Genomic DNA, 16,081 nt, shown 5'->3' with positions numbered 1-16,081 from the left:
TATACACACTGAAAGATTTTAACAACTATATCCATGACACTTATAAGCATCTGCTTCAGAAAATGTAGCACAAATATATTCAGTATGTATTATACAGTGAAATAAAACTAGAAGGGGAACATTAGTCTCTTGTTTTGAAATTCCAATAAATCCTAATTTTGGTCTAACAGAAAGAGTACCATCTGTCATGATATAAAGTAATTTTGTTTTATTTAGCTGAAATTCTTTCTTGACAGATAAAATGTACAAAAATTACTACACCACAAAATTTATATTTCATGCTGCAAATTTATATTTCTTTGTAAATTTGGAATTCTTGACATAACTCAAGATATTAATTGGGAAGTATCTCTTCTTGTTTAGATACTTCTTGCAAGTATCTTTCTAGCTTAATCTAAAGCTATAAGGAACTTGCAACTTTTTGAATTTTGAACCAACTGATCTTTACTATTCAAAAAATCTTGTATTCTGCAGCCAACTGGTAGCTAATTGAAGATCTTTAACTTTTTGTGAAACATCTTTTCTAGTCTATTCCTCATTTCTAACAAAATTTCATAACTATCTTACTATTTCTCCACAAAAACGGCTTTCTTTTTGTGTACAAATAAAAGCTGGTCAAAATTACAAGATCCTGTTAAAATTTGCTATTTTTTTTTTATTTTAGGCAACAAATTTCTTTGGTTTCAACTGGTTGGGGGAAAACATCAATTCATTATGTGTCCACTGAAAATATTTCTTCGTATTGTCCATTTTATTATTACAGAATTTTTACACAGCCCATAATGTTAGATCACTTTTCTCTGATGCAACAAATTTGCAATACACTTTCACTATTTTTTCTTTACTGTTTTCATTTGAATATTAGTTTCTGTTTCTTCACTGAATTCTATATCAGCTGTTTACTCTCGTCTTAAATTTTTACAAAATCTATACGTATTTCTTAATCTAAAAATAATCTAATTACATTATAAGTATTACAAGTTAGGCATCAGTATTAATGCTATCTTTATTGGGCATTTGAACAAACATATGTTATATCCAGAGCAAAACCTACTGTAACTGAATCAATCCATTGACAACAGCTAGATCAATGAGGTGCTTATAACACTGGAAATGAGGTCGACTCCCAGCACTATACTGCAACACAATAATATATCTCAGGCAAATCAGCAGTTGAAGTGAAATAAAGTCCCACTAAAGGAATAAAGCTGAGTTTAATGGAAAATTATTTCATACTCTCTTCACAAACAGTTTAAAAGAAAAGCATTCCACAATGCTAAAGTAAAATTTAACATTCAGTTCCTCTGTACACCAGCCATATTTCAAATATTCTATGCTAATCTGTGTAGGATGGTCAGATCCCACACTCCTCCACAGTCCCATATTCAAAGACAGAAATTCAGTCAACAGACAAGGAGGATTTCTTTTCTTTCTTTTTTTTCTTTTCTTTCTTTCTTTCTTTTTTTTTTTTTTTTTTTTTTTTTTAAGATTTTACTTACTCATGAGAGACACACAGAGAGAGAGGCAGATGCACAGGCAGAGGGAGAAGCAGGTTCCACGCAGGGAGCCCGACATGGGACTCGATCCCGGGTCTCCAGGATCAGGCCCTGGGCTGAAGCAGTGCTAAACCACTGAGGCACCAGGGCTGCCTGACAAGGAAGATTTCTGATGTGATCTCTGACCCAAGACATTAATAAAGTTAACTAAAAACATGATAAGCATCATTAGCTCCCAGAGGTAACATATAATATTAAGTTAGTATAGGTAAAACAGATTAGAAGAGTAAAATGCAAGTTTCCTAAAAAAGTGAATCCAAGAGACAAAATAAAATACACTACATCATTTAACAGAACAAATGTATTACATTTTCTTCAAACAGTGCTAGGATTTGTTCTTATAGCCAATTTAAGTACCTTCTATATACTCAACTTATTTTCAACCTTTTATTTTTAACTATTTCAGAACCAGAAGCAAGTTGCCAAAATAGCACTACACCTACTTACATTTTCCCAAATTCTTCAATGTTAACATTTACTTTTCCACTTTTTTTTTTAAATTCCAGTTAACATATAATGCAATATTAATTTCAGGTCTACAATATAGTGATTCAACACTTCCATACAACACCCAGTGCTCATCACAACAGGTGTACTTCTTAATCCCCATTACCTATTTCACCCACCCACCCCCTAGTCCCCTCTGGTAACCACCACTTTGTTCTCTATATTTGGGGGTCTATTTCTTGGTTTGCCAGTCTTCTTTTCCTTATGCTTATTGTTTTATAGCTTAAACTCTGTATATGATTTAAATCATGTTATATTTGCCTTACTCTAACTTGTACCACTTTTCATAATACTCTTTAGTTCTATCCACATCATTTCAAATGGAAAGATCCCATTCTTTTTATGACTAATATTCCAGTGTGTGTGTGTGTGTGTGTGTGTTTGTGTGTGTGTGTTTATACATTTTTCTTTATCCATTCATCCATTAGTGGACTTTCAGGCTGTTTCCACAGTTTGGCTATTGTAGTTAATGCTGCAATAAACATCAGGGTATGTATATTCCTTTGAATTAGTTTTTTTTTTTTTTTGTATTTTTTGAGTAAATACCTAGTAGTGGAATTGCTGGATCATAGAGTATTTTTATTTTTAATTTTTTGAGGAACCTCCATACTGTTTTCCAGAGTAGCTGCACCAGTTTGCATTCTCACCAACTGTGCAAGAGGATTCCCTTTTCTCCACAACCTTGCCAACACCTTTTGTTTGTGTCATTGATTTTTGCCACTCTGATGTTTGAGAAATGATATCTAATTATGGTTTTGATTCATATTTCCCTGATACTGTGATCTTGAACATCTTTTCATGTGTGTGTTGGCCATCTGTACGTCTTTGGAGGAAAGTTTATTCATGTCTTCTGCTCATTTCTTTAATTGGATCATTTGTTTTCTGGGTGTTTTTATATGTTCTGTATATATTTTAATACTAAACCTTTATTAGATAGGTTATTTGCAAATATATTCTCCCATTCCATAGGATTCCTTATGTCCTTTGTTGTGCAGAGCTTTTTATTTTGTTGAAGCCCCAATAGTTTATTTTTGCTTTTCTTTCCCTTGCTTCAGGAGATATATCTAGAAATTTGCTACAGCTTTGCTAAAATCTCTTCTAAGATTTTAATAGTTTAATATATCAGTTTTAGGTCTTTAATCTATATTAAATTTATTTTATGCAGCAAACCAAATTCAACAATACATTTAAAGAATCATTCATCATGATCAAGTGGGATTTATTCTTGTGCTGCAGGATTGGTTTAATATTCACAAATAAATCAAGGTGATACATCACATTAATAAAAGAAAGGATAAGAACCATATAATCATTTTAATAGATGCAAACAAAGCATTTGAAAAAGTACAGAATTCATTCTTGGTAAAAACCCTCAAGAAAGTAGATTTAGAGGGAATATACCTGAAAATCAAAAAGGCCATATATGAAAAGCCTGCAGCTAATATCCTCCTCAATGGTAGAAAACTAGAATTTTCTTCTACAGTCAGGAACAAGACAGGGATGTCCACTCTCACTCTTATTTAACATAGTACTAGAAGTCCTAGACACAGAAATTGTACAACACAAAGAAATAAATGGCATTCAAATCAGCAAGAAAGTCAAACTTTCACCATTTTCAGATGGCATGATACTTTATACAGAAAACCCTAATGACTCCACCAAAAAATTGCTAATATTGATACATGATTTCAGTCAAGTCTCAGGATACAAAATCAATGTACAGATAGATATCTGTTTCATTTCTATACCCTAATAATGAAGCAGCAGAAAGAAAAATTAAGGAATCGATCCCATTTATGATTGTATCAAAACCCATGAGATACCTAGGAAAAAACCTAGCCAAAGATGTGAAAGACCTGTACACTGAAAACTATAAAACACTGATGAAAGAAATTGAAGATGACATAAAGAAATGGAAAGATATTCTATGTTCATGGGTTGGAAGAAAAAATATTGTTAAAATGTCTATCATCCCAAAGTAATCTGCACATTTAATGCAATCCCTATTGAAATATCAGCAGCATTTCTCACAGAGCTAGAAAAAACAATCCTATAATTTGTACAGGACCACAAAAGAACCCAAAGACCCAAAGCAACCTTGAAAAAGAAAAGCAAAGCCAGAGGCATCACAATTCCAGATTTCAAGTTATTTTACAAAGCTATAGTGGTCAAAACTCAAAAATAGACACTTAAATTAATGGAACACAATAGAAAACCCAGAAATGAACCCACTACTATATGGTCAACCTTCAACAAAGCAGGAAAAAATATTCAATGGGAAAAAGATAGTTTCTTAAACAGTGTTGGGAAAACTGCACATAACATGGAAAAGAATGAAATTGTACTACTTTCTTACACTATGCATTTCCTTTTTATCATTCTTTTTTTTTTAAGATTTTATTTATTTATTCATGAGGGACACAGAGAGAGAGAGAGGCAGAGACACAGGCAGAGGGAGAAGCAGGCTCCATGCAGGGAGCCTGATGTGGGACTCGATCCCAGAACCTGGGGATCATGCCCTGGGCTGGAAGGCAGGCTCAACTGCCGAACCACCCAGGCATCCCTCACTTTATCATTCTTGTTTTGTGTATACACACTCAGTTTTTCTAAAACACTTCATACAATATTGAATCATGTTGCCCATTTACCTCTAAATATTTAAATGTATTTTCTTGAAAGTTATTTTGTATGACCATAATACAATTATCAAGATCAGAAAATTATCAGTGATATAACAGTATCTAACTTACAGATTGTTTTTTTATAAATTTCACCCCACTAATTCTCTTTATTGCAAAAAGGAAAATAAGTGTTTTTCAGGATTTGGATCTAATTCAGAATGAAAGATTTCACTCATTTCATTGCTTTAGTCTCCTGACTTTGTTATCTGCTACATTTTTTTCATTCTTATTTTTACAAGGTAGACTATATCCTAAATTTAACAATGAGCTATAATCTATAATCATTTTTTAGCCACTGTTCCCACTGCCCAGGAAAATACACTGAGTTCTAAATGTATTCATAGTTAAAGCTCAACATTAACTTTCAATTTTATCTTTTTCCAAATTTATTATCAACACTAATTGCCATAACAGCAAAATTTTACATGGAAAATGCACTCAGAATTGTGTTTATCTTGCCAAGAAAACAATCAATCATTTCTTTCCTTGGAGATGGATATACACCTTAGCCAGCTAAGTATCCCTGTCATTTTCTCTTAAGAAAGAGGTAAAGGATATTTCCTGATCAGGCTCACAGATAACACACTTTGGGTAAAGATATAAGGATGGTCAAAATCATTTCTCTCAGATTTAACTCATTTTCAGTGTCTCAGGGCAGAAGAGGCAGTGGCAAAACAGCTTTACATAGCACTTGAAACCATGATAAAACCTCAAGATCTTATTTCTAAACAAAAAGCAGTGGTCTCTCTGGACAAGCATCCTGCATAGTATTAAAGTTAAAAGAGAAGCAGGGCAGCTCTCTACCCCACAAAGGTGTGAAGGAAAAAAAGAAAACACAGTTCTGCATGGGAGCAAAACACACAAAAAACTGCATTTCCCAGAAGCAGAGTAAACCACTCAAGCTCAACCCCCTCTTTGCTCAAAAACTATCAGTTCTTAAATGACCCCCAACTGCTTCCCTCTATTAAATTCTAAATCATGCACATAAATTTCTCAGGGGTGAGAACCTCTGGAAAGGAGAGAAATAAATGGTTTTGAAGCAAATGAATTTGGGATCCCAAAACAGTGGTCCCTAACTTGTTTTGAGAGGAATCAGAGAAGGTAGCTGATGTAGGTAATATGTGAGGCCCTTTGGAGGAGGATGAAGAAATAGTCAGGAAAGCAGAGTGAGGATGGATTATTTTGGTGCAATAGGAGCAAAGGTGAAAGAGAACATGCTACAGTTAGGAGAATGCTTGATTTCACTATACTTGAGCAGAGTTTTATGTAGAGAGAAGATGTGGAGACATATGTGGTTAGCAGAGAAAGTTGTATCACTAGGCTGGGGTTGAATCTTTGATATTCTTTCTCTTTGTGGCAGCTTATTTGGAAGACTTAAAGATCTATGAGGGGTTTAAGTGGTGGAATGAATTCCTGCCTAAATCAGATTCATATTTCAGAATACTCTCTTAGAAAGTAATGGGAAATGTTAATGGACTAGGCAAGAATAAATAATAAGGTGTGGCAACTGGTAGAGGAAAGTTGATTAAAATTTATTAACAGAGAGATCATGAGAAACAGTTATGGATAAAGGACCGGAAGGCATAGGTCTGAGTGTTCATGTATTAGAGATTAAATGATTGAAATGTGTAACATTTTCATGCTTTTTAGCATGCTGCTTGTCTACTTCTGCCCTCTTTTCCTTTCTTATTTCAAAACCATCCTACAGTCAGATCTTCTATAAGTATTTGAAGGAAAAAAACATGCAGATTTTATGTTTGCAGAACACAAAAACTGGGACTTTTTTGGTCAAAATATACTATACTTCCCTGTTCAGCAGAGACTTCCTAAAAACAGCTAGCTTAACTTGACAAGTAGGATTTATACCCCTGACAAATGTTGATACAAAAATCCTAAAGAAAATACTAGAAAATGGAACTCAGTAGCACATTAAGAGATTATACCCCTTGACCAAGTTGAGATAAAGAATGGTACAACACACAAAAAGCAATGTGATATATCATATTAAGAGAATGAAGGACAAAAATCACATGATAATCTCAAATGATGCAGAAAAGCATTTGACAACATTAAATCCCTTCATGATAAAAAAACACACAGCAAACTGGGAACAGAAGGAAATGACCTCAACATCATAAGGGTCATATAAGAAAAGTCCACAATTAACACCAGAGTTGATGGTGACAAACTGAAAGCTTTTCTACTAAGATCGGGAACAAAACAGGGATTCCTATGCTCACACTTCTATTCAGCATAATACTGGAATATATTAATGTAACTGGAGTAATTAGGCAAGAAAAATAAGAAAGGAAAACATTCAAATGTGACAGCAAGAGTAAGATTATCTCCCTTCACAGATAACATGATCCTCAAAAACTCTAGAGATTCTATAAAAATCTTTAGAATCTTTAGAACAAATAAACATATTTGGAAAACTTTCTGGATACAAAATCAATATACAAAAATCAGCTGCATTTCTACATTAACAATTAGCAACTCAGAAGGGCAATTTAAAAATCCTATTTACAATAGCATCAAAAATAATAAAATACTAGGAATAAATTTAACCAAGGGGGAATGATGAAGACTTGTATACTGAAAGCTATAAAACATTGATGAAAGAAATTTGAAAAGGAACAAATAAATGGACAGGCATTCTGTCTTCATGGATTGGAAATGTAGTGTTTTTTAATGCCCATACTTCACAAAGTAATCTACAGATTCATTTAATCCTTATCTAAATCCTAATGTAATTTTTTCAAATGGAAAAATCTTCCTAAAATTTATATGGAACCCCAAAGGATCCCAAATAGCCAAAATACTCTTCAAAAAAAAAAAAAACAAATCTGGAGGCTTCATAAATCTTGGCTTCAAAAAATGTTACAAGCTATAAGGAATCAGAACAGTAGGGCTTTGGTATAAAGACAGGCACAGACAAATGAACAGAATAGAGAGACTGTATAGAACAACAGCAGGGGGAGGAGGGATTTGTCTCTTCTTTCCTGACTAATTGAGGTAGTACATTTTGCCTCATTTTCATTTACTCTTAGATTGAGATTAAGCACTGAATAAATGATACCATAATCTTTCCTGGGTCTCCAGATTGCAGAGAGCAGACTGTATGACTTCTCAGCCTCCATAATCATGTGAGCCAATTTCTTATAATAAATACATCATCTATATTCACACATCAACACTCATCCACTTGGTTTAAGACTACTACATATTAGTCTTAGCAATGACTTCCTGGATAGGATACCAAAACACAGGTGACAGGAATAAAACTGAATTTGTAGGAAGGACTACATGAAGCTAAAAAGTTCCTATGCAGTATCTCAAACAGAGTCAATAAGCAATCTGTGGAATGGGAGAAAATATTTGTAAAACATGTATCCAGTAAGGAGTTAATTTCAAAATTATATAAGGAAGTCCCACAACTGAATATAAAAAAAAAAAATCAATAAAAAGACTTAGTCATTTCTCCAGAGAGGACATGCAGTGGCTAAGAGGCATATGACAAGAAGCCCAACATCAGTCATCATCAGGAAATGCAAATCAAAACTATAACGAATGATCCCCTCATTCACTCAAGCATTGTATTATCAAAAACAAAAACTCAAAAAAACCCACCAAGTATAGGAAAGGATATAGAGCAACCGGAAACCTTGAGCCCTGTTGGTGGGAATGCAAAATGGTCCATTATGGAGGTTCCTCAAAAAATTAAAATAGAGCTACTATACAATTTAGCAATCTTACTTCTGAGTATTGATCTAGAAGAATTGAAATCAGAATCTCAATGAGATGGTTCCACTTCCATTTTAACTATAGCATTATTTACAATACCTAAAATTTAAAAAAAATCTACATATCCATCTATAGAGGAATGGATAGAGAAAAAGGTCATGTGTCTATACAATGGGATATTATTCTACTTTAAGGAAGGAAATCCTGTCACATACTACAACAAAAATGAAACTTGAAGACAGTTTGCAAAATGAAATAAGCCAATCACAGAAGGAAAAATACTGCATACTTCCACTTCTATGAAATACATAAAGTTGTCAAATGCCTACAAGGAGTAGAATGATGGTTGCCAGTGTCTTAGAGGAAGAGAAAACAGAGTTACCATGCAATGGATATAATATAGTTCTAAATATAATATAATATAAAAAGTTCTAAAAAGATGTTGTATAATAATGTAACAAAATAGTTAACAAAATTAAGCATACAGCACAGCATTAGTTAATAGGACAGATCTCATGTTAATGTATTTTATACAATAAAAAATGAATTATGTCAACAACCCTAGTCCTAAATCATTTTTTCAAATGATTCCAATTGTTATGAATATTCCTGAGCACCTACCATGAATCAATCCTCCATTATCAGCTACAGGAGATACAGTTGAATCAAAGAGACAAAATTCTCTGCCTTCACTGTAGATAATATTTCAATAAATACCTTAAGGTAAGCCTCCTTGATCATATATGAGTTTTTCCTTAATGGGGGACAGCAAGAAGAACAACTCCTGGTCTCAAATATCAGAGATCTCAGGGTCAATTTGCCTCCTTAATCAGTTTTGTCTATTGTATTTGTGCAATCTTTCTATTGTGCATAAGCTACTTTAACTTTACTGATAACATTTTGGGTAATATTTAAAAATCAAAATTTTAGATAACAGGATATCTTGGTAATTTGCTGTGATAAAGATAAAGAATACAGTTTTACTAAGATTCTTCATATTAAACTTTTTAAAATGATCTTTTAGCATTATAGGAAAATATGCTCCTCACTTCTCCTACAGTTTTTTTCTTTCACTTTCTTCAAAAATATTGATGAGTGAAAACAAAGTATCTTTCTCAAGATACTAAGTAGGTGAGTTCTCTTAAGAAGAAATTGAAACATATATTTCAGTAAATAAAACAAGCCATGATTTAAAGTAACCCATACCAACACAAAGCATAGGGGATGATACATTGTTGAAGACTATATTATTCACCAATGCCACCTGGCTCAGAGTGCAGCTTTGCTCAAATGTGTTGAGAAAAAAGAAAAAAAAAAGCTTATTAGCAAGTAAACTTTGTTTTAAATACATGGACAAAAGTGGATGCAATAATTTTTCACCATGGTGAACTTAGTTAAACTCTTGCTATATTTTAATTACTGGGTTAGTTTGGATTCTCCAGTGTAACAAAAGTTATTAGTTTGGGTCCCATATATCCATTTCATCCATATCATTCATATTTATAGTGATTGACTTATTTAGTATGAATGGGCTTACATGGTTACTAAGACGGAGAAGTCCACAATCTGCACTTGGGAAGGAAACTGGAGACCCAGGAGACCCAATAGCATAGTTCTAGGCTGAGATTAAGGTCTGGGACCCATGGGATGCCTGGGTGGCTTAGTGGTTAAGCATCTGCCTTTGGCTCAGGGCATGATCCTGGAGTCCCAGGATCAGGTCCCACATTGGGCACCCTGAAGAGAGCCTGCTTCTCCCTCCGCCTGTGTCTCTCATGAATAGATAAATAAAATCTTAAAAAAAAAGTCTGTGACCAAGGAGAGCCAATGGTAAAAGTTCCAGTCTGAAGGCAGGAGAAGATTGATATTCTAGCTCAATCAGTCAGCAAATGAAGTTCCTGTTTTCTCACCATTTTTATTCTATTTACTTCTTAACTGAATGAGTTCCACTTACCACTAGGAGGGCAATGTGCCTTACTCAGTCTACCTAATCAAATGTTCTTATTCAGAAACAACCTCAGACACATCCAGAACAACATTTGAACAAATATCTAGGAATGCCATGGCCGAATCAAGTTGACACACAAAATTAACCATCACAAGATCACCTCTTGTCAACTTGGTATACATGTATATATACGTTTGTTTATATATAGGTATGTGTATATAAAGGTGTGTGTGCATGTGTGTGTGCATGCACACATATGTATATACTTAGACCATAATTTATCTCCAAATAAAAACAGTAACTGAGCCATAATTATGCCTAACAGGATACAACTATGTTGTATACAACCAACAATGCAATAACCCCTTCTACAGAAGAGGAGGTAAAGTCCTTTAGTGATATATATTCTTTTCCTTGATATCCCATAACTTAACTATTATGGTATTACTACCTATCTGGTACTGTGAGTCCTCAAAAGGCCATTCTATTGTTCTATTAAGCTGCTTCTTCAGGAGGTTGGCAGTACAGTAAGCTAATAAATTCCATGAGCATGAGCCCACTGCCATACTTCTTCAAGCTGTGAGTACAAAAGCATAAGCTTTTGAAAGCAAGCTTATGAAATAAGCAGTTAGTCAGAAGCAATCCTATGAAATACCATGATGGTGAACAGGGATTCAGAAAATCTAGGTCTGGTAGTTTTGGCAGAAGCATTGTATTCAAGGCAAATTTTTATTGAGTCAGCATTAATTCTTGTAAGAACAAAATGTCGCCCCTTTCATAATGGAAGTGGTCCAATGCAACCAGTCTTTACTTAATAGTAATCTAAACAACCCTGGGGAATGGTGTCATACTGGGGACTCTGTTCTTCTCTGCTAGTAGATTGAACATTCTGCAGTAGCCATAGCCAAGTTAAACCTGGTGAGTGAAGTCTACTGCTGAGCCCATGCATATCTCCTAATGTTGTCCCCATAGCTACTTTACTCATGAGTCCCTTGGATGATGGCAGGAGTGACTGGGAAAGAGGCTGATGGCATCCACAGAACATGTCACCCTACCTATACATTGAGCCTTTGGTAAGAATTCACAGGGAACAAAAATATCTTCATGTTTTTTGCCCATTCAGTGAAGTCTACCCATATGCCTCTTCCCCAAATTTCTTCATCACAAATTTATCAATCACGCTCTTGCCAAGTCACTGATCATTCATCTAAACCATTGGTCCCAGCTCTGAATTGGTATATAGTCACTTCTGGACATTTTCTCTTCTAAACAAAATGAACAACCACGTACAATGCTTACAGTTCTGTCCATAACGAGGATTTCCCTTCCCCATTGTCCTTCAGGGCTGTCCCAGAAAAGGGGTGTAGTCATCCACTTTTGGATAGTGTCTGCATATCATGCACAACCATCTGTAAATCAGGCCTAGATCTTCTCTTCCTCTGTCCAGTGATCATAAGGAGCTCCCAAAGAGGCCATAGGTACCATACAGCAGGTTTGGGGACCACAGAATTTGAGCCACTTTCTTCATGTAACTTGCTTGTGCCTTCATGGCCTACCCAGAGCTGATCAAGTATAAACTGTTTCCATTTGATTATAAAATACTGATGTGCATGAAATTTGTGGCTTGGTGGTTGGGCTAACACCGAATTCATGATGAGATGCTCAGGTCTCATGGTAACCTGATGGTTCAATGATTAAGCATTCAGTCTTTCCTTAGGCCCAGTAGCAAGCCAAGACTTGTTTTTCAAAAGGAGAGTAGATATCAAAAGGAGAATGGCTGAACTGTGTTCCAAAGTTCTAAGAGCTTGTGCTACGATTCCATTGTAGGGAACTACCAAACTTCAAACATCAACCCTATTTTCCATGTCAAGCGCCATTAAATGTGCTAGTTCATGTGGCCCACGTGGTAGAGCAATTTGTTCAATAGCCTGGATCTAGTGCAGAGCCTTCTCTTGTTCTATGCCTCACTCAAAATAGCAGGCTTTGAGCTGGAGTAACATCCAAATGAGGAACATGTTGCCTCTAAAATTGAAAGGGTTCTCCCTTCAAAAAAATAAAATAAAATCTAAAGGGACCCATAAGGCATAATCTCTATTTTGATTATGGGAAGGGCCAGATACAATACCTTAGCCTTCACTTTAGAAGGGAGATATCAAACTACCCCTAAGGCAGAACATACCAGCAGGCTATTAGAAACTTAACTGAGGTAGAAGGTCCCTGAATTTGTCAGATTTCCCACCCTCTGATTACAGAGGTCTGACCAACTAGTCTAGAGTAGTTGCTATTTCTCATTCACTAGATTATTTTTTTTCATTCACTAGATTAAATCAGCATAATGACATCAATGTAGTGAACCACTGTGATAGAGCTAGTGTAAGGGAAAGGCAATCAAGATCCTGCAGAACTAAATTATGGCATTAACCTGGAAAAATTATATACTCCTGTGGTAGGTCAGTAAAGGTGTATTGCTGGTCTCGCCAGCTGCTTCTGTTGAGCTTTATGGACAAAGTGGATAAAAAGGTGTTGACCAGATGAGTATCAGTGTACTAGGAAACAGGGAATGTGTTAATTTGCTCAAGAAATGGAACCACAGTAGCAACTCAAGTCACCATGCACCTGGTTAAGCTTACAATGAGCCACTGTCATTCTACACAGGTAACATAAGCACCTTGAATGGGAATGAAGTAGGAATCGCCATCCCTGGATCCTTCAAGTCCTTGACGGTGACGCTAATCTCTGCAATCTTTCCAGGAATGAGGCACTGCTGACTTTAGTTTTTCTACGGTTTTATTTATTTATTTATTTATTTATTCATGAGAGAGACAGAGAAAGAGGCAGAGACATAAGCAGAGGGAGAAGCAGGCTCCCCATGGAGAACCCAATGTGGGACTTGATCCCAGGACCCCGGGATCATGACCTGAGCCAAAGGCAGATGCTCAATCACTGAGCCACCCCGGTACCCTGTGTTTGATTTTCAACAATCTCTGTCCTGTGGCTACAGTAGTAGATCAGGGTCTCCTTCTGGAAACACATAGAAACTTTCAGGTCATTTATATGGTACTTAAACTGAGAATTCAAATATGCTTTTTTTCTATGTATAGAAATTGGTACATATACTTTTGGAAGCTGCAAAGTCTCAGTATCTATGGTTGTCAGGCTGGAGACCCAGGACAGCTAGTGATCTAAATCCCAATCTAAGGGCAAGTGAAGACTAATGCTCTAGGTCAATTAGGCAGGTGAAATTCTCTCTTCCTGAGCCATTTGGTCTAGTCAGGTCTTCAAGTCATTAAATTGATTTCCCATGCTGCACTAGAAAGTCCATCTTTTTTATTCAGTATACTTACTCAAAGGTGAATCTCATTTGGAAACACCTTCCAGACATACAACAATGACTGTGCACTCCATGGCCAGCAAGTGACACTTAAAATTAAGTGTCACTATTACTATTCTAAATGGCAAAATTGTCTGGAAAATGACCCCAAACTACTAAAATGAATGTACCAAATATCCCCAAGAGAAGATCACCAATGACTAGACATTTACTTGTTTACTGACTACAACCAATGAATATTTTATGATAAAAATTATGAACAATGTCTTTAATGAAAAGTTAGGCTAGTATCCAATTCCACGACTATGCTGATTATGTTGTTTATTCCATGTTTAAATTCATAACTAATCTGTTGTTTTGAGTATATTTATTAAAGTCCATGTGATATTCTATTCAAACACATTGAACATTGGCATTCCAATAGAATCATTAAACTCTTACTTTTTTGGTACCTTTAGTAAACTGTAATGTCATATTTTGAATCTAAATGGTAATCAAAACACTGTAAATGATGTGACTTAGTTTATTAAATGTGCTAATTGATTTTGAAAACTGAATATGATAACTGATAAGACTATGCAAATGTAAAACATTAAACATGATTTGAAAACAAAAAGATACCCAAATCTGTTAAAAAATATTATTTACGAATGTAGATGTTACATCGTGAAATATTTTTATGTGTAATACCACTACATAAAAACTATTTTATAACTATGTTTTTTTTAATATTTTTTTCTTTATTTATTTATGATAGTCACACAGAGAGAGAGAGAGAGAGAGGCAGAGACACAGGCAGAGGGAGAAGCAGGCTCCATGCAGCGGGAGCCCGACTTGGGATTTGATCCCGGGTCTCCAGGATCGTGCCCTGGGCCAAAGGCAGGTACCAAACCACTGCGCCACCCAGGGATCCCCATGTTTTTTTAAATTTTATTAAGAATTTTCTATTGTTAGAATAAAATGAGTTCAGAAATATTATGCAATCAAAAGAAAAAAAAACAAATAAACAGAAGGTTAGACTTGTAAATATAACTGTTCTTAATAAAGGATGGTTAAAAATGGTCTCTGTGTTCCTTTAAATTTTATATTTTCTTTAGGCTTTGCCCATTTTACTTCATATTTGATACTAGTATGCCCACTCTCATATATTTGCTATATTCCTTATCATCTGCAACCCCAAAGTGGACATAGGTCCCGTTTTGTTCACAGAAACAATGCTGTTTGTTCAAAAGGTCATCCTAAACTAAAAGACAACCTACATAATGGGAGAAGATATTTGCAAATGACGTATCAGATAAAGGGATAGTTTCCAAGATCTATAAAGAACTTATTAAACTCAACAGCAAAGAAACAAACAATCCAATCATGAAATGGGCAAAAGACATGAACAGAAATCTCACAGAGGAAGACATAGACATGGCCAACATGCACATGAGAAAATGCTCTGCATCACTTGCCATCAGGGAAATACAAATCAAAACCACAATGAGATACCACCAGTGAGAATGGGGAAAATTAACAAGGCAGGAAACAACAAATGTTGGAGAGGATGCGGAGAAAAGGGAACCCTCTTACATTGTTGGTGGGAATGTGAACTGGTGCAGCCACTCTGGAAAACTGTGTGGACGTTCCTCAAAGAGTTAAAAATAGACCTGCCCTACGACCCAGCAATTGCACTGCTGGGGATTTACTCCAAAGATACAGATGCAATGAAACGCTGGGACACCTGCACCCTGATGTTTCTAGCAGCAATGGCCACAATAGCCAAACTGTGGAAGGAGCCTTGGTGTCCAATGAAAGATGAATGGATAAAGAAGATGTGGTCTATGTATACAATGGAATATTACTCAGCCATTAGAAATGACAAATACCCACCATTTGCTTCAACATGGATGGAACTGGAAGGTATTATGCTGAGTGAAATAAGTCAATCGGAGAAGGACAAACATTATATGGTCTCATTCATTTGGGGAATATAAATAATAGTGAAAGGGAATATAAGGGAAGGGAGAAGAAATGGGTAGGAAATATCAGAAAGGGAGACAGAACATGAAGACTCCTAACCCTGGGAAATGAACTAGGGGTGGTGGAAGGAGAGGAGGGTGGGTGGTGGGGGTGAATGGGTGATGGTCACTGAGGGGGGGCACTTGATGGGATGAGCACTGGGTGTTATTCTTTATGTTGGCAAATTGAACACCAATAAAACAATAAATTTATTAAAAAAATAAAATAAATAAAATTGAAAACAAAAAACAAAAAGGTCATCCTATTTTTCTTCTGAACATAGAAGATGATATTACCCTGCTTCTTTATATCT

This window comes from Canis lupus, chromosome 31 (genome assembly GCF_048164855.1).
Source record: "Canis lupus baileyi chromosome 31, mCanLup2.hap1, whole genome shotgun sequence".
In the NCBI taxonomy this organism is placed as follows: domain Eukaryota; kingdom Metazoa; phylum Chordata; class Mammalia; order Carnivora; family Canidae; genus Canis; species Canis lupus.
The sequence above is the reverse complement of the archived record's forward strand: the minus strand, read 5'-3'. Positions refer to the sequence as shown.